Below are 21,407 nucleotides of genomic sequence, written 5' to 3' on the forward strand. Positions count from 1 at the left end.
CACTTGCAAATTATTTTAAATATATTGTAAATGACCAGGCTACAAAAATACTTACATCTATCTGTGAAAAAAGAACATAATAATCTTCAGTAAATGAGAAAACATTTAAGCAGAGAGATGATGTTAAATGTCAGGTTATAAATTTACTGATTACACATTTAAAATTCATTTTCCCTAATAGTCATTCCATCATCTATACTACTTCTCCCCTCAAAAAGATTATAATATATAGCGTATATTTGGTATTATTCATATAGAAGTAGGCCACAATCATACTTGAGAAAAATATTAATACCCCACCTTCTTCCTTTAAACTGCCTTCAAATTGTATCCAGTCAAATTTATAATTCTTTGACTTTGTTTTCTTCTGAATTTCATCCATGATTGGTTTATTGTTTTCCTAGGCCATTGTTTAATACTTCAGTCCAACTTCTAGATAGATTCATAGGGTTAACTTAAATATCTAACAAAAAAATTAAATATCCCAGGCTAAGACTAAATATCCTAGTCAATTTCCTAAGTTTTATTTTCTTCTTTAGATATTTTCTTTTAACTTTCAAACATACTACACAGTCCATTAAAAAACATTCAAGCAATACAGAGACATAATTGAGGTAAAAGTTAAGTCCTCTTTCACCAACCTCACCCTCTCTAATTTGCCTATCTACCTCCCTTCTCCGGAAGTACTATTACAGTTTAGCATATCTTCTTCCAGACCACATAGGTAGCTATGTCTAACACACAGGTATATACCATGTCTGGACACATACAGGTTTTTTTTCTTTAACATAAGGGCCCTTGATTTGTTGTTGTCATGTTGTTCAAAGATCTACTTCATTTTTGTAATACTTGCATACATTATGGATGTGACATAATTAACTATTTCCACATTAATAGAAATTTGAAGAAAGTTTTAGAATGAAAATAGAATATAAAGAGCTGATCTGTGTGCAAGATTAAACATGTATTTCAGAGCATCCCTATAAAACAGATGTCTATAAAAGAGTTAGAGATAGGTACTTTCATTAAATTAAAGTCCATTAAACTTTATGATATGAAGCAGACCGGGGATAGATTCTTTTAGAGTATGAACAAAAGTCTTTATTGTTTTACAGCATTTTTAATCTCTCTTTTAGGGTAACTGGTTTTGTATTCACTTTGGACCATGTGATGTCTTGACACTGGTCATGTGATATAGGCTGCGATAGGCACAAATCCCTGGGTAGCAACAAAAGAAGAAAGAGTAAAAAGAAAAAGCTGAGAAAAAGCTTGCAATTTGGAAAAAGGCCAATTGTACCCTGGTGAAGGCCTTTTTGATCAGTGAAATGACACATGTGTGCAATATTAATAGGTGCTGTTTTTATGATATTTTGTTTTCTGATTAAAGACTTAATTTTTGTGTTCATAACCTCAGTGGTTTCTAAAAATATACACATATTAAAACTTTGTTTTGAATTTAACCTAAACCTGTAATTCAGGCTTTCAGGCAATAATACTAGAAGCATCTAGCCTTCTCTTAAATTAGCATCATTTTCTTCAATGGAAGACTGCTTCCTTGAGAACAACAATATTGATGTGGTACTACTGTGTTATTTTCAGTTTAACTCATGCCTATGATTTCTAGATAAGAATAAAAGATGCACCTTCCCTAATTATTAGGAAGTGAGCAGAGTGTCATGTTTCAAAAGGGAATAAGCCAAACAATAACACATATTTAAAGATATATTATTCAGTGCTACCTAGATTATATAAATTAACTGAAAAACATATTTGAGATTAAATCATCACTAACTCCTTATCTGAGATAGTACACAATGATGGAAATCTATACTTAGCCTAGTAATAAAAAAATTAAATTTTCTTCTAATACATCATCATACTATTGTTTTTAGGGATTTGAAATTTTTTAAATTTAAAAAGCTTTTAAAAGCCAGTAAGTTGAACCATTACAAATTAATCCTGACTTTAATAACTGGTTAAAGACCCCTTTAGCTTTATAAGTAACAAAAAATATTAAAGCCTGTGATCACAGTGAGCTTTTCTCATTTCTCCTCCAACCATTTGTTATTTAATCCAATACTAGTAATCCAATTTGTCCATCAGACTTTTAAAGGGCAGAATGCAACTTCCTCAGCTTAGACACTTTTCAAAGTACAATATATTTTTCAAATGAATGCTGGATGTTTCATTTTTCCCAACTGTTCCTAGCTCTAATGCATGAGGAAAAAAAAAGAACAAGATGAACATTGTTCATACTGATTAAGTAAGAGCTCATTAAAGAGCTGTCAGTGCGGTACTTTGAATATGCATGAAGCATATAATCAGATCTAGTACCGTCACTAGAGGAGAATACGGTAAGTACAAAGGATTGATTTAATTACTTAGAGTGGGCTGTGGTGGTAAAGCAGTCTTGTTAGTGCAAAAAGAAAAAGAGGTTGTATTCTGGCACTGTTAGAAAAAAGGCAGTTTTAGCTTCTGCCACAATACATAATCTCAGAATAAAGCACTTTACATTGTAGCTTAAAATGAAGATTGTCATTATTTTATAAAATGGCCATAAATCATTTTATCTTGTTTAAACTCACCAAGTTAATTATCTTGCTTTCAAAATTATCTTTAATTTGTAATCACAACTACATTTTTATCACCTTAGAGCCAAAGCTGAAATTTAAGTATTTTTTTCAGTTTCATGAACTGAAAAATTCAAGATCTATACTACTGAAGACCATTTTGAAACTTAAAAAATGACAAAATTCTATAGTTCAGTACACAGTTACTAAAATGTGAAAGCATGGCTGGGTTGTTATACTATATTTTAAAGCAGAGTGCCTCATATGTATTATAAATATACTATCAATAAAATATCACCTTAACCTTTTAAAGTATTGACTAATTAATACTGTCTCTGGTAATTTTTTTCTCCTTTATTTCCTTAAAGAATTCTGGTTTATATTCTGCCTCCTGGAATGTAACATCTTTCTGACATCACAATCTCTTATTGTCAGTTTTCTCTTTTTAATTATGATAGCCAGAGTATGATTTATAAAAATTACTAAATAATGAAGCATAATAATAGTAGGAAAAGTCACACGTAAATATGACTTCAAATAATTCTTCCTATCACATAGTTAACAAAACCTACTTAATACAAAGCAGAATAATACAGCACTACATGTAGTACAAATACTTAATAAAATGTTAGTTAACATCTACCTTTATATTCCATCTCCTCCCTCCCAAAATGATTAATTCCACTTAAAAATTCATTCCTTCACCCAGGAATGTGTATATAATTCTCATTTGCTTTTTCAAAAGCAGCATTTTCAATGTAAATTTTAAAATGAACAAAAGGAAAATGATAGTAAAGCCTTAAAATTATGAATTATATTTATAAAACTGTCTACTAGTTAATCTTTCCTAATTAATCTTTCACCATAAGCTTATTATCTATTTAGATATATTTTCGGACAATGAATTCTTATATAAATGCAAAATAAGGAACGACACAATTTTAACTGAACAGAAGATTAATTCAACAGGAGAAAATGAAAACATAAAGATGAAGGTGCTGTTGAACATACATACAAATCCACGGTTTTCTACCATGAAAACATTAAAGAATGCTGAAATCTTGCCATAGCTCCATAGTGGAGATGGCTGACTAGTGATCACATGTGGCCCTTAAAGGACACAATGTAGCAAAGCCAAATCAAACATTAAAAACAAAAAAGTTGCCGTTACTAATTATCCCTGTTATGATTACCTGAGTATGATGACCTCTGAAAGATTTAATATATTACAATAGAGATACACATGAATGTGTCCAACTAACTGGTACCAGAGAAACATTTTAATAACAAAAAAGATAAAGTCTGGGGTAGATTTACTTAATGAATGAGAAAGATTAATTTACTGCAGTTATATAGGGACATGGACACATGAACTCCAAAGCCAATATTACTATAGGACTCCAGTGCCCTAGTTTAGAAAATATTTTAAACTTAGGAAACAGAGCTTTATTATGAAAACAAATTTTATTACGTAAGCAAACAGTTGATAAGTGTTTCTACAGTAAGAATATCCTCAAACAGCAATCAACATAAATGAAGAACCATAATCTTTATTGATGTCTTCAGCAGTAATTGTCTTAAAACAATTTGCTGAGCTTGATATATTTGTTATAGTATTAATAATATAAACTTTGGTGAAAATCCTGTCTTTTGTTGAAGTAAAATAAAAACTAATTCATTCTCTCAAACACATCTTTCATTTGCTCATTTGATAAAATGAAGTGTGAGGAGAGATTCAGGGCAATCTCTCTCTACAGATAAATTTGACAGACGTCTATGCACCTACCTATGCAGAAGGAGGTATAGACAAGTTCACTGAATCTCTTCCATCATAGACTTATACAAAAGAAAAAGCTACTTCTAAAGTCCAGAAATTAATAACAATCTTCTTGTGCCAAGTTCTTGGTAGAGTCTGAATAGCCTTGCTATGCCAAAAATCAGTGCTCAATTTCTCAAAAGGTAAATTAAGCACACACTTAAGATAGTAAAAAAGATAAATTAAAAGCATGAAAATAATCATCATGGAAAAAGTCATAATTGATAAAATTGTATTTATTTACAGTTTAGTATTTTTAAAAAAATTACATGTGGGATGGAGTTGCTTCCATAACTTCAGTGCTAAGAGCCTTTAAAAGTCTTAGCATGACCCACATTTCAGATAAAGCATGACCATCTTGACTATCAACAAATATGCACTAGGCTAAATTCAAAACACTCCCCTGGTGGCCTAGATGGTAAAGACTCTGCCTGCAACGTGAGGAAATCTGCAATGTGGTTCGATCCCTGGGTTGGGAAGATCCCCTGGAGGAGGAAATGGCAACCCACTCCAGTACTGTCTGGAGAATTCCATGGACAGAGGAGCCTGGCAGGCTAAAGTCCACGAGGTTGCAAAGAATTGGACACAAATGACTGAGTGACTAACACTTTCACTTTCAAAACACTCAAAACAGAGCTCGGAGACTGTATTTATTTTTCAATGTGCATTTAACATATTCTGTAAAATCGGAAAAAAAACAGTGAGTCACTTTTATACACATCATTCAACCAAATAGACTACTGTCTACTTGGAGATCAACTGGGCATCCTCCAATAAGAGGAAAACTTAAACTGTGAGCCACACTTACAGGAAGATAGCTTCCCCTGCTATATCTCCCCTCTCTTGAAGCCCCACCTTTGTTTGGCCTGCACCTGGCAGTCTCTTTACTTCCTCCCTCTCCTAGAGCCTTCGTGCAGTCATTCATGGAAATGACTTAAAGAGTGGTCCTAGAAGTGACAGAGATATTAATGTTAAAGATGAGCATGAAGAGTTGAATAAAATTATTTCTGGAAAAGTGGAAGTGAAAGAAACAATACTTCAATTTTTTCATTAAAAAATTGTTTTTTAAATTTTTATCATTTGGCTGCACTGCTTGGCAACTGGGATCCCAGTTCCTCAATCAGGGATCAAACCTGCACCCCCTGCATTGGAAGTGCAGATTCTTAACCACTGGACCACCAGGGAAGTCCCAACATTATTTCTAGATGCATTCTAAGATATGATTTTAAATATATATGTAGGGTCTTCCTTGGTAGCTCAGCGGTAAAGAATCTGCCTGCCAATGCAGGAGACGCAAGTTCCATCCCTGATCCGGGAAGATCCCACATACTGCGGAGCAGCTAAGCCCAATGTGCCACAACTATTGAGCCTACGCTGTAGAGACTGGGAACCACAACTGAGCCCATGTGTCCCAATTACTGAAGTGTGTGCACCGTAGAGCCCATGTTCCACAAAAAGAGGAACCACCACAATAAGAAACCCCTGCACCACAACTAGAGAGTAGCCTCTGCTTGCCGCAATAGAGAAGAGCTCACGCAGCAACAAAGACCCAGCACAGCCACAAATAAATAAATTATAAAAAATAAAGATATGCATATATAGATAAATGTTGTAAGAGATATTATTAAAGTTTTATATATTCAAGTAAGTCAAAATCTCTGGGGGAGACCTTCTCACTGGGAGGTTCATCTTTTTTAAGGTTATTTGGACATATAGTTTTTTATGGAGTGGTATAGGAACTCAATCCATGATTTAAGAACTTTATGGAAAAGCACTTGACTCATTAATAAAGATGAACTTTATTAATAAAGACTTCTTATAAATTGTAGACTACCTTTATGAATGCTTACATTAATCCTGAGAAACTCCCATGGATAAGAATATAAATTCTGGTAGGGCTAAGTATACTTTATAAATGTATACCATCTATAGTTTCTCTGGCTGGTTAGGTCTGTCATTCTGAATAAGATGCAAAGAAGATAAACATTGAGTTTGTATTCCAAGTGGCTTTTCTTCCAGTTCAGTTTTTAAAAAAAATGACTTGGAGTCCCTTGATCTTAGACTAATTAATCTCTCCAAACCTCAGTCTCCCTCTCTATAAGTATAATCACATTACTTACCTCATGGGTGATGGAGGAATTAAATGAGAAAATCCATGTGAAGTCCTTAGCACAGTGCCCAAGACTAAAAATGCTAGCTGTGATGACGATGAGGAAGAGGATGATAATGGCAAGGCAGCACTGAGCTGACAACTGGACATAGAAAGATGACCAAGGTATGGTCCCTGCCTTCAAAAGAGTAGATAGTCTAGTATGGAGACAGACACATAATCAGGGACAGCCGGAGTGAGGATGAATTTTTAAACATCTCCGTGGACACAAATTATATTTTAAACATTCATAAGTCATAAGAAAGTCCGTAGTTAGTATAATTAGTATGTCATTGGTCATAAGTGAGATAGGTGAAAAACGTGAGTGAATCAGTACAAACTCATCTCTGCAGCTGGAAAAACAAAAGTGAATGCCCTTTTGGGTCTGCAGTGTTACAGCTGCATACAAGATCGTCATAGCTATGGTGATAGAGTAATGTGGCTATGCTCCAGGTAATGACAGTCTAGTTATTTGTAATGGATTTTAGAGATTCAAGAACAAAGTAGATTATGAAATACTACTTAATAATCAAAAGTGAAAGAGGTTAAGTTTTAAGATTGAAAATTATAGCTTAATAGGATATACCTAAAAGTTTACTAGTTATTAAAATAAAGGACAAAATGACAATTTGAAGTACAAATTAATAAAAATTTAATAAAAGAAATCCCCTAACAAGAAAAACCAAATGTTTATAGAGCAAAAAAGCTTCAGAGACAGTAAGTTTTCATCATTTTTATAGGAAGATATTTTGATCTTAAAAACACAGCATTGTTAAATCAGCTTACAAAATTGGCAATATCAATAAAAAAGATGATTTACTAAATGCCAGGTAAGAATGAGATCTGATTCTGTTTAAAGTGTGGAAAATATATTCAATGTTTAAAATATAGAAGAACAAATCAGGTAGATATGCTCCAAATAGCTTCTAACAGTTTTTCTCAAGATGTATTATGCAGCCAATCAGCTACTCTTTTAGGTAACCCCATGTTGCTTAGTCCTGAAATGTCCTTAAAAAAATCATAGCAGGGTGTCATCAGAGCCTCCAGTTTCCAGTAAGGGATGATGAGTTCAACCTCTAATGCGATACATGCACAGTAACTTCTTCTCTACACCTTGTTTGATCATGCTTGGGTTCAGGTAACCAAGCAACACTGGGGTATATCCTTCCTTATGGACCTTCTTAAGAACCTTGATTCAGTGAGGGAGAGCTAAAGGGAATTAGGCCTATCCCCTCCTAGCCTACGTCCACATTTATTCTTTAAACAGAGATGCCTAATGAAAACAGGATACTGCAGAGCCATCCCCAGCAGTCTTTTAACCTGCACAAGGGTTCGACAATTACATGACACTTCAAATCAAATGTAACAAATGGTGTTTTTCAACACTAGACCAGGTGACTAGTTTGAGTTTCAGCATTATACTACCTCATCAAATGCCCTTCAGCCTTCCCAGTGGAGCCATTCTCTTCACAAAGACAGAGACACTTATGATAGACTTGTGTCCACAGCGCTGCTTCCTGAAGCCTTGGAAAGAAAATTGTCTCAAGGATGCTCTATGTCCTGTATCTCCCTCACCAGATGACTGACAACCAATAACCTTCTCATAGGCTGGGGATAATAATAATAATGATGATTATGATAATAGCATCAAATATTTAATAAGGTTATATTAATATAACTTACCTAAAGTAATAGAGCTAGTTAGTGGAAGAACTTAGGCCTCAAATCCAGGCAGTCTGTTTTGTGAACCACTGTTCTCAGCCACTCTACTTGACACTTGTAGGTAAACAGTCTAATCAGAATAGGCCTTTTATTTAGAATTCAGGCCAACCCTGACAAGTTTTCAGAATGACTCTGATATGCAAAGCAGAAAACAAAACAAAACAAAACCCCCAAACAAAAAGCAAACCTTTAATTAAACCTCTGACAAACAAACAAGTTCACCCATTAGTAAAGGCTATTTTGTTTATTCTTCCTGTGACCTCAGAGCAGTCATCGAGGAGTGTCAAGGGGATTCAGCTTTTCTTCCTATGCAGATATGTCCATATGATCCCTGAATTATAGGTTGGTATATGAGGATCCCTGAATTATAGGTTAGTATATGAGAAACACTGGGCTGGAAGAAGCACAAGCTGGAATCAAGATTGCCGGGAGAGATATCAATAACCTCAGACATGCAGATGACACCACCCTTATGGCAGAAAGTGAAGAGGAGCTAAAGAGACTCTCGATGAAAGTGAAAGAGGAGAGTGAAAAAGTTGGCTTAAAGCTCAACATTCAGAAAACTAAGATCATGGCATCTGGTCCCATCACTTCATGGGAAGTAGATGGGGAAACAGTGGAAGCAGTGTCAGACTTCATTTTTTTGGGCTCCAAAATCACTGCAGATGGTGACTGCAGCCATGAAATTAAAAGACACTTACTCCTTGGAAGGAAAGTTATGACCAACCTAGATAGCATATTAAAAAACAGAAACATTACTTTGCCAACAAAGGTCTGTCTAAGTCAAGGCTATAGTTTTTCCAGTGGTCATGTATGGATGCGAGAGTTGGACTGTGAAGAAAGCTGAGTGCCGGAGAATTGATGCTTTTGAACTGTGGTGTTGGAGAAGATTCTTGAGAGTCCCTTGGACTGCAAGGAGATCCAACCAGTCCATTCTAAAGGAGATCAGTCCTGGGTGTTCATTGAAAGGACTGATGCTAAAGCTGAGACTCCAGTACTTTGGCCACCTCATGCGAAGAGTTGACTTACTGGAAAAGACTCTGATGCTGGGAGGGATTGGGGGTAGGAGGAGAAGGGGATGACAGAGGATGAGATGGCTGGATGGCATCACCGACTCAATGGACATGAGTTTGAGTAAACTCCAGGAGTTGGTGATGGACAGGGAGGCCTGGTGTGCTGGGATTCATGGGGTCACAAAGAGTCGGACACGGCTGAGCGACTGAACTGAACTGAACGGATATGATGTCTTCAAGAAACAGGGGCTCCCAGGGATAGACCCATGTACCTTCTTGGGCAACTACAAACTACTCTGATTTCATCTGAGCCTTTGAGACATCCTTCAGTGAAAATGGACAGACAAGAATACTCTGCCTACCACTAGATTATCAGGATGTATTCAAGTTCCACCTCTGCTCTTTAAGAGCTGTGGAAATTTAGGTAAATTACTTAAGATCCCTATGCCTAGTTTCTTCATTTGTAAAGCGGAGATAATAAACCTACTTCATAGGATTTTGTTAAAATTAAGTGAGTTAATAAATATAAAGTACTTACAATAGTGCCTGGCCTACAATAAATGCTATATATAGTAGTATAATGGTGGTTGCTATACTCTCTATCTCCACACACACCCACCCACACACACACCCACCCACCAGTAGGGATTCACATTCTTCAGGCTTCAGGATCTTCTCTATCTGACATACCTATGATTATTGGCTGGAGTAAGGCATGGTGATTGTTCCTGGCAGAGTCTCACAGTTTTCCTGACTGCCTGTGTAATCAGATAGGCCTACTCACAGATGAAAACATACTGGGGAAATTGGTGCAAGTCTTAAGATGTTCCATTGAACATGACATGTCTAATGTCTTTAGTAATCTATTTTACTGGACCAATCAACCAAACTGCATCCTATCATCAGTCCATATTTTTTCATTCCCCTTAAGTATGGAAGCCTAGCAACTATCCATTATTCATTTTTCTTTTCTTAAAAGAGCTACTCAAATGCAAATTCTCCAGGAAACAGTCCCCTTTCCAAGGTTACACATGCTCTGTAAAGTCTATCCCCAAAGTTCTCTTGCTAATAGCAGTTCCTTCAGTCAGAAATTTAGAAAAAATAAAAATCTAACATGTGACTCAGAATCTCTAGACTTACCAAAGATAAAATTATTTTCAGATTTCTCAACTTAATTTTAAGGACATGTTCAACTTACCCTTTATCATGATACACATTTAAAAATATCCTTCATTTATTTTTGGGCTGTGCCATGTGGCTTGTGGGATTTTAGCTCTCCAACCAGGGATTGAACCTGGGCCCTCAGCAGTGAGAGCACAGAGTCCTAACCACTGGTCTGCCAGGGAATTCCCTAGATACCCATCAGACTGAAGAACATCATGTTCCCCAATACTCCCTCTCAGATTCTGGCATAAATCATATGAGCCAAGCTCTAGCAGCCACTTGTATGTCCTTCTGTTGTGTTGTATATCCTCTCTCTTTGCTTCAAAGCTGTGCTGTGTGCTTAGTTGCTCAGTTGTGTCCGACTCTTTGCGACCCCGTGGACTGTAGCCCTCGAGGCTCCTCTGTCCATGGGGATTTCCAGGCAAGAATACTGAAGTGGGTTGCCATGACCTCCACCATGGGATCCTTCCAACCCAGGGATTGAACCCACATGTCCTGCACTGCACGTGGATTCTTTACTGTCTGAGCCATCAGGGAAGCCCAAGAATACTGAAGTGGGTAGCCTATCCCTTCCCCAGGGGATTTTCTCAACCTAGGAATTGAACAGGGGTCTCCTGCATTGCAGGTGGGTTCTTTACCAGCTGAGCTACCAGAGAAGCTATAGTACATTTAAAAAAGGTCAGACCAATCACATCGAAAACACAATCTACATTCCCACCCAAAATCATGGTCAATTCCAAATCTATTTAGCTCTTATGATGTGCCTGTTAATATTATATATTTCAAAATTTAGCAAAACTGCTACTTAGTCTACATTGACAATTTTGCAATGTTCAATATAATTTCCTTTAAACTTTTACTTAGATTCAAAATAAGCAGTATTTTAAAAACAAATAGTATTAAAAGTTTTAAATTTTGGGCTCTCTTTCATTTTATCCTCATGAGAAATTAAAATTTTTATGACTATTTTGATTATTTATGTGGTAGGTTATTCTTACCTCCTATATAAAAAACTATTTCTATTTTTTTAAATCAATGAAATTTAGAAAAAACTTACTTTTTAATTAAAAAGTATCAGCATAAGTAATGTCCTTGACTTACATTTTTAACTTTCCTTGAAGAACTAGAGTCTTTGAGAGCATAACAAATACAGTGATGACCAAGGCCAGCTCAGAAGTGTCTAATGGAGGGTAATATGCTGGTGGGGAAGAAATGTTGGCACTTTACTCAGTTCCTAGCTTTGGCCACCAAGTGGTGCTATTAATTCAGAGTGAATAAGCACTGGGGGAGTGGGGTTGGGTGACTTTGGGTGGGTAAAGTATATAACCAGTCAGTAAATGCAGAGGACACTCACAAGTTGGATCTTCATAACTCTGTGTGCTGTGAATTCACATTATCATCTCCCACTGAATGTCATCAGCATAAAAACAAAGGGGAAAACTAATTCATATACTCTTATTTTGATAGTAATATCTATTATCCTCTGTCAGAAAAATAACTGTTTATATATACATATGTGTACCAAACTTTATCCTTTCAGGTTATGAAGCTATAAAAAGAACTACAATTTTGGTTAATCTTCCTCTTCCTACAACATTCATCCAAATCCCCCTGCATTAAAACAAAAACAGAAAACCTTTACAGAAAAAAAAAAAAAAAAAACTATTCAGCAATAAGCATTACAAATTAATCAGTAATATGAAGCATTTCAAAATATCTAACTTAATTTTTAAAACATGTATCAGCTCAATGGTTTTTCCTTAATTTCTATTATAAGCTTTTCCTGAGGAAATACTTCCTCTGAGTGGATGAATGCCTTTTACATTCCAGCTTAGAAGTGACATGTGGGAACAGGGAACAGATGCAATGACTATATGTTTAGTTTTCTTATGTGATGTACCTAGAGGCCTATGAAGAATGTTAAAAGCATAACTAAAAGCTAAAAAAAAATAATAATAATAATTTACAATCCGCTAGAAGAACTGGAAATGTCTCTACTATGGAATGAACAATGATTTGAAAGCAGAACTCTGGGAAGTCTGCACAACAATAAAAGTTATGTTCACTGCTATTCAATTAGATATTTCTGTCTCAAAGATGAGGAGACTTAATAAGAAACAGTATATATCTAGTTGTCTCTGGACATGAACATCTGTATTTTTTGAGAAAAATGTTTCCATCTGGAAAGGTGAGAAGAATGGTGTTGGAGCCGAGCTTATATCCTTCAATAAACTACCTTGATTTTGACTCTGGAGTGGGGAGGCAATTCACATATGCTTACCCATTTCTGATGTCATTCTTTGTTGAATCAAATTATGAAATTTTGGTTAAACTTCTTAGGATAGCATCAAGATGAAACAGGAAAGCTGAACACGCATTTACAAAGTTGGTTCTTACATGGATGTCCTAAAACAAATTTCTCAAATATAACACCTAAGTTGTTTATTTCTGTGTGTACTTCACAAAACTATATAACTAGTATATCAATTCAGTGAAATTTATATGGGTTGGGGGAATAGCAAAATTCCTAAGGCTCTCTCCTATTTATTTAGTTGTGAGAATGTTCACAGAAACTTCATCAGTTAATTTTTATATATAAGACAAAGATTAAAAACAACAACAACAACAACAAGAAAAAACCCAACAACTTTCCATTCTTATGCCAAACTGCCAAACCAGTTCTTCAGGCATTTCTTGGGAGAAAGAACATGCACATGCATGCATAAGTGTGTGTTTTGAGGAAGAAAAGAGTTATAATAGAATGAGGGACAAGCATATTACTTAAAAGCAACAGAAAATTTTAAAGTAAAGGTAGAAACAATAATAAATAACAAAACCATGAGTGATGGCAGCAGCTACTTTCATACTGAGTGCTAACCCTCTGACAGGCTCTGTGCTAAAAAAAATAAGGACTCATATGTAAATTTTATCTACATCTGTAGTAATATATTTTAGACTCCAATAACCTTCTAAAATAGGTTTCATTGGTCTTTAAAAGAAAAAAATAACAGAAGAAATATGGACTCAGAGAGGATAAGTAACTTGTCCAACACCACCCAGATTCTAGCTGGCATCTTGCTGGTTTTCATGTCTGTGGCTCTGAAATCCCTATGTTGTTGCGTTACTTCCTTTAGCACTTGTAACACTGTGAGCTTAGCACATCTTAGCCCCTTGTTTCTTAAAATGTGCTCTGCAGATCACCTGTATTAGAATTCCTGGAATATGGGCTCACCACAGATTGATCCCCTGAATCAGAATTGGTTAGGCAGGGCCTGGGCTCTGTAGTTTACACAAACTCCTCAGGTGTTTTTCTAAATGCAGATAAAAGTTTGAGAACCACTGTCTTAGTCCTTTCAAAAATAAGGCACTGATCCTTTTTTTTTTTTAAAGAAATGATGATATTCCATGTATAAGATGTTATTTTAGCATTGGCATGACATTACACAAATTTAATTTCACATTCAGAAAAAAAACATGCTGCTGCCAAATCAGTTCAAATGCCTAAATTTTGTTTCATAGATAGTTGCTGAGAAAAACACATTTTCCTGGAATTTCTACTTTTTAAGTGTTAAAAAATTTTATTGCAGTCTAGAATAAGGATGTACCTCACTTTAGGCAATAGACATGTTCCAAATTGAAAATTATGGTGATGTGATACTTCTTTAGGTTCAAAAATTATATTTTATATTTCCAATTCAAAATTTCTAGTAGTGGAAAATACTTTCTAAATATCACTAGCAGATATTATATACATTTGTTCCTCTCGATAAATGAACAAACATGAGTCAGCAGATAAAAAAGTCACCTTCAGACTGTATATATATATAGTAAAAAGCTGGGATATATAGTGTGTGCCAAGGAGAAAAGAAACAAATGTTAGAAATGAGAACCTTAGGGGGTTCTTAACATTCTGAATTGAGATTCCTTTCTAGAAATCCTAGGATCCAGTATCTATTGCATGCACTAGAATGATTCAACCACAGGTGCGTGCTACTACTTCTAAATATAATTTATATAGTTTCCTTCTTTAAATAATACAAATAATGAAAGCAGATAGAACCAGATATTAAAGATGTTTGGATTAGTTGAACAAATTGTAAAAGAATTCTGAAAGTACAACTGTTTTAATTTTTCTTGTAACTACATAAGGAAAAAAACTGTAGAAAGAAAAGTGTTTAGGAATATTACCAATTTTTAAAATGGAAGATATAGAAAAGTAAAGGGCAAAAGCAAGGTAAGCACCTTAAAACGTAAACTTTCATTTGAAAGCAAACTTTACTATTTTCTTTACACTGTATTTTATTCATGATCCATCTTTTTCAATAATCAAAGGAATATTCCAGTACATGTAATACATAATAATAAATAAAATGCATAAATGTGCAAAAATTATAAATATTTCATTTAGTGTTTGATGGTAATATTCTTAAAATATTTGTGCTTTTCATCTTTTGGTATTTTTTATTTCAAAGGAGACTTTGACAAACTTAGGCATTAAAGGAATCATATAAATAATAATAGCTGACATTTATTGAACTCTGTATATGTACCAGGCACTGTAAAAATGATTGATATAAGGTATCTAATTTAATTCTCACAATCCTCTTGGGCTGCCACACCATATCAACTTTGGCTCGGTGTGAGAAAATTTGAACTAATTATATTCACTTCACTAACCAGGGTTACGCTTTTATACTCAATGTATAGTGCCTGAGGTATAATAAGGCTCAAAAAAAAAAAAAATTTGTTGAATGAATGAATGAAAATCACAAGACATAAAGGATTATAAATTTCACCCTTTATGGGAATTAAAATTAGGTTCTTTCCTCCAATTTTTATTTTTCAAGCTGTATTAAAGCCTCATTCTATTAAAGTGGGAACTGAAGTTCATAGTTATGAAGCTGGGTTAGTGAGCAGGAATGAATGCAGCACAGTAGAATGGGATTCTGGCTATCCTTCTCCCTGTCAGGGTCCCAACTCACCACTGGTGGGGTTGAGCCTAATGTTTTCAGGTGAAGGTATGCTGAGGACTAAGAATAGAAGAAAAGCCTCTCCTGTAGTTATGATACAGTAATGGAGGACAGATGGGCTTTGGTACCTAATGGACAGGAGCACTGGAGAGAAGGTTCACATGGAGACTTTGGGGAACTGGGCCCTGGTTCACTGTTCTTCCACCTGGCTATGACTCTGCTAATCAAGGATTGACAGAATCAATTGTTTGACACGGTTTTTAATGCCTTTAATTTTTCTGAATGTTGGATTAGAAAATAATCGCAAGAAACTATTATTTCTTGCAATTAGAAAGTGATTTTATATTATTTCGCATTCTTGGAGTAACTAAAATCTTGACACAGCTAAAAACACACAGACACACAAAACAGACACCACATTTACCAAAAGTATGTTAACATTTTACTTCCAAAAAGGAATGGATTCTATCAACTCTTAAGAGTCTTATCAAAGGATGTGGCTCATTGCCTTCAGAAATTGTGTTAAACAGTCACTTTGTAGAAAATTTTAAGACATAAAATGTTAATTTTTTTTACTGGCTTCTTGATTACAACACAAATTTAATGCCCTAGGAATTTTCATGTATATTTTATCAAGGAACAATAAGTCTATACTATCTTGGAACTTTAGAGATCATTTTATTTACTTTATAGCACCAAATTCACTTAATTTGTTTTTACTTATGAAAGTTCCTTTGCAGAGAAATCATATAATCTTGTCTATTTCATGTTTATGTCTATAGAAATCAAATGGAAACACTCTAATAAAATAAAAACTTCATTTTCTATTTCACCATGGTATGTAATATAGTAAAAAATTTCTTCAATGAGAAATCTACAGTTCTTAATTTTTTTAAAGTTTTGCAAGTAAAATGCCAAAATAGATACCTCACTTAATTTAATGTCTATTTTTAATGACATGGCCTCTTTTCTCATTATAACTTATACGAAAATAGATATATTACACTATTAAAAAACTATTTCTACATAATGGAGACATTTTATTACATGAATACTATCTCCCATCCATACTTGTAAGAAGCACAGAAATATCATACTAGATGATAGAGGACATATAAATAGATATTAAAAAAACGTCTAAAATTTCCATTGTAATTAGAAGATAGTTTCTATTTCTTGCCAACTTTATCAACTATGACTGTCCAGGTTATTTCTATTACCATAGGGTTCCCTTCTTTCATTTTGCTGTGTGAAAAAATTATAATGTCTTAAGCCATATGAACAAAATTCAGTATACAAAACTATAATTTTTCAGGATAAGAGAAAAATTTAAAGAATAGTGTATAGAAATATCAGAAATACATGTATTAAACATTGAGAAACATTGCCAAAACATTTCTCCACACAAAACCTGAAAAGTGTTACTATATTATACCTCCCTCCTTCCTCTCCTGATTATTAATGAGTTGTGCAGAATCAGTTTAACTCTAAATTCAGATATCTTTACATATAAAAATATACCCAGTTTCGGTTTTCATTTCCCTTTCTAGATATGGGTATGGTAAGGGATGGAGTTGACTATTCCCAATCTCCTAGTAAATGTACAGTGACTGCTAGAGAAAAGAGATAGAGCTAGTAAAAAGTATGTTCCTTACAAATACATAATTTATTATAAAATAGGTTTTTTTAATCAAAGAAGACATTTTTTACAGTATTCACTGAGGCAATCTTAACTTTATGTTGTTTTCTGTACTCTAGGCCATGAAAACTACATCATCTGCCACTTTCTAAATCACAGAATCAAATGGTCTACATAGACCCTGTTTTAATGTTAATGAATTTATAGACATAAATAGCTAGCAACAAGGCTAGAGTGAAAAGCAGAACACTTCAAGCATTTAATACAGCTAAAGGGGCAGATTAGAGATCAATAACAAAATCACCTGGTAAAAAAGGAAAAAGGTGTTGCATTGAAAGGCTTTTTGCTTTACATGTGAAACAATACTGAGAAACCTGTATTTTAGCACTTGTACTCAACAGGCACTCCAAACTATGCAACGATGAGAACAGAAACCCATCCTTTCTAATAATCTTGTGACAAAAGCTAAAAGACATCATCCTATTAACTAGTGATCTCAACTGCTAATGCGGAGTACTTCCTGGTGCCTTTTATGTAGAATGCTGCTATTAAAAAACCACTAAACATTCACTGTGAACAACACAGAATCATTCATCTTTTATCAGCATCTCTTGTTAGAAGAGTATGAGTGGGGCTGAAGGTGTCATTGATATTATGGAGTGGAAATTAATCAGAAATTTTTCTCATATTTTCCACATCTCACTAATTTACTTTTGTACAAATTTCCTCCTGTTAAAAAGTTCATACCCAACCCCCTGTTGTACTCTTTTAAGTTAAGAATATTCAACGAGCGCGTCCACTGAAAAGCACCAGGTCCTAACACAAAAAGCATTCGAAATTCTCATTTAGTTGTCTTTATTTTGCTAGCGCCATGTGGTCCTTGAAGATGTAGAAAACACGGGAAGCCGAGTAAAGATCAGAGCAAGCTCATTAGCATTCTGACAAAATTGGAGTGGTGGAGATGTATAGTTTGCCTAGTTTGTCGTTTTGAAAGCTACCGGTGGTAAGCTTTCTATTTCATTGTGCTTTTGTCTTTTGGGGGGGTTTCAAAGCAGCAGGGTATTTGTTAGCCCTAGGTTTGTACAATGCATTGTGGGAACCTTTCCTGCACATTGAACCCTATATAGTATCATTCCAGTTTGAGTCAAAAAGTTTTTTTTCACCATTTATTAGAAAGGACATGTGTGTAAATCTTAGTGCACCCCTCAATACATTTAGCACAGCTTTGTCTTTCTCTTTTGCCTGAATCATAAAGTCCATAAACAGTCAGAAAAAGAATCTGAATGACATAATTTTCAGTCTTTCAAAAATGTCATTCATTTCAGACCACAACATTAAAACATTAATTTCTTTTCTGCTCTTTGTCATAAACAGTTAACAAGCAACATACAGGATTGATAAAAGTGAGTTAAAATTCAAAAGCTTACCGCTTACTATAATAGATCTTAGTTATATTTTTGAAAATAAAGGAAAACAAGTAGTTTGTGTTTTAGAATTTATATAAATAAAGACTACCTCTTAGAAGACTTAAATAAGTTATTACCCTAGTCATTTTATTTTCTTCATCGTCTTCTTTTTCTTTTCCTTTTTTTTTTTTTTTAAACATAAGGCTCACTTTGAAGAGCTAAATGGGCTACATTAATGCTACTATTCAACATGAATGTTTCCAAGTTGCAATGAAATGGATAAAGGTCTTTGGGGATGAATTTATCTGCTAAATCCTTGTGTTGCCCTCCTATCTTGGATGATGACCCAAAAGAATGTCAACAGCTCATTTTCCCAGAGAGCTGGAAGGATTCCCTATGTAAGCATAATCTGCACATTCTCAAAGAACCATTTCAAACATTATATTTCACAAGCGGTTTTAAGTGATTTTCCTCTCATCTCTAGTATCCTAACAGTACTTTGGACATCAATGTCTCTGAAATGAGGACCAAACAAAGTTTACACATGAAGTCTACTTATGGCATAGAAATTTTTAGATTTATTTTCAATATACATTTTAGAAACAGTCATCTTGTAACAATAATATATTTATGGCATTAAGTGAGCTAAATGTCTAAACTGAAGATTAGTAACCAATTTTTTTCTATGGTAAAAAATGTGCTTGTTTATTATTGTCATTTTGCTTAGAATCAAACCTTATTTATGAGAAGTATTCATAGTTTTTCTTTATTTCTAATTACTAAAAACCCAGGGGAAGCTAAAGAGCAATGCTGTATGCAATACAGTATATGAGTAATCTGATAAAAGTAGTACATATTAAGAGTATGGATCATTTCTATATGAAGCCTCTGACAGGAGCATTTCATTATATTCCATTTACAGTAAGAAACTGCTAGACTATGTGATATGTTGTTGTGGGGGGTAGATTTTATATATTAACTATTCATCTTATATTACAGAGCATGTAGTTAAAATGATACAACTTTTTCTTCATTTCTCATTTAAGCTCTAATTTTCACTCCTTTAGGTTTTTTTTAGGCATTCTACAATTTAAAAGTCATTCTTAAAATAAACAAAAACAGAAAAAAATTACATATAATTTTGTGATTATAGTGTGAACCTATTTACATATATATTATTATAACATGAAACTTGAGTAACTTCTAGTTTAATATTTAAATGAATCCCAACATTAAGCTGTTCTACTGGTAGCTTTAAAACTGTTCAAAAATGAATGTTACTACAGTAAAAATGACTGAATTAGTTCTATACTTTGCAATATGAATATAGCTGCAAAAATTAATATTTATCTACTTCACTGAATTCTTCTACCAAACTTTCTTGAATAAAATCATTTGGACTAGCTATATCAAATTAGAGAGCAGTCAGGAGTATCTAAGTCCTGCTTTAAAACAAATACCTTAACAATTACTTAGCCATATGGAAAACAGGGTATGTTTCTCCTGAAACTATTTTGAAAATATATATTCTATCTTGAATTTAGACTTCATTAGAAACCATTTCTGACCTGTAATACCAAGATTGCTGAAATACCACCTTTTAAACAACCATGAAAAAAACGTAAAAAAGCTGAGCTCTTTAAAGCTGCCAGTGAATGATTTTCTGACTTTTAAAGCATATTACGTTTGCATTTATAACATTTTCAAAAAAATGAAGTGGAGTTAGGGCATTATGAATAAACAAATGCAGCTGTATAGTTAGATTCAGATACGCACACGCTAGCATAGCTTTTTTTACATTATGACAAATTTGAAGCTTCTTCACAAGTGTTCACATTGTACTTGTGTTTGGGTTCCTAAGATTTAAAGGCCAGATGCTTTTCACAAATGACTAACAATTGTAGTTAGAATAAATTAATGATTGATTTTTTTAAACCTTTGATGGAATTAAGCATACTTCTTTTCTCAGTGTGCCTATGTGAATGTTTGCCCGTTAAACTTTTTTTTTTTTGACAAGTGAGGCCACCCTGCAGAAAACAACTGATGCAAAACCCAGGAGTAATCCCTCTGTTTAGTTCAACACTATGGTTAGCCTTAACACCACCTCTATTATCCAATGGATTTAGAGAAACTTTCATTTATTTGTTGGCCTCAGTTTTCAATTCTGTTGCCCTCTTTAAGGAAACCTAGACTTACTCCTATGTAAATACATTTGCATACTTGTACAATGAAATGTTCTAGAATTTTTGTTACTCTACCAAGCTAAATAAGGGCTGTGTACATATGTAGTTTGAAAGATAAGTAAAAAGAATCAAGATAGAATCCTTACTAAGGATTTTAAAGCACACTGCAATAAACCTATAATGTCCATGGCCCAAGAATAATGCATTACTTTATAATATGTAGTTATCTATTTAAAAAAACTTAAAGCCACTGGAACCTAAGAAATGTATTTTAGTATCACAAAATCAGTGTCACTTTACTACATTAAAATGTGCTAATTTTTACTAATAGGAATCTTTAAAAATATGTATTTTTACTATAGCGAATATTTTACATCCTCTAGCATTCAGAGTCTAAACTACAAAAGGTTTACTCTACATGAGCTAAGTAAGTAGAATATGACTTTTTAGGTTATTTAAGAGATTCATATTAAGGATTAATTTAAACTGCGTATATATTATGGAAATCTACACTGTTTTTCTCTAAACATTTACTTAAAAATGAATTGTATAACAAACAGCATGGCTTAGGAGAAGGAAAACATGTTGGACTGAGACTCAGAAAAGAACAGCTCCTTGCCAATCTCTTACTTTGGTTCTAGACTAGACGACCTTTAAGACTCTTCACACTTTCAAATAGTTAAAACTATGTGGCACTAATTTATACAAAACAAACAGTTACAAGTTAATATTAGGAATTTGTTCAAAAGTTGATTCTTATAATTTTCCTTATCCC

General features: G+C 34.0%; 1 protein-coding gene across 5 annotated transcripts in view; it reads right to left on the bottom strand.

Moving 5' to 3' along the window:
* Window positions 1-21,407, bottom strand: part of EHBP1 (EH domain binding protein 1) — a 355,495-nt gene that overhangs the window by 9,473 nt on the left and 324,615 nt on the right. The window lies entirely within an intron of this gene.

Source organism: Bos mutus, chromosome 11, assembly GCF_027580195.1.
Source record: "Bos mutus isolate GX-2022 chromosome 11, NWIPB_WYAK_1.1, whole genome shotgun sequence".
In the NCBI taxonomy this organism is placed as follows: Eukaryota; Metazoa; Chordata; class Mammalia; order Artiodactyla; family Bovidae; genus Bos; species Bos mutus.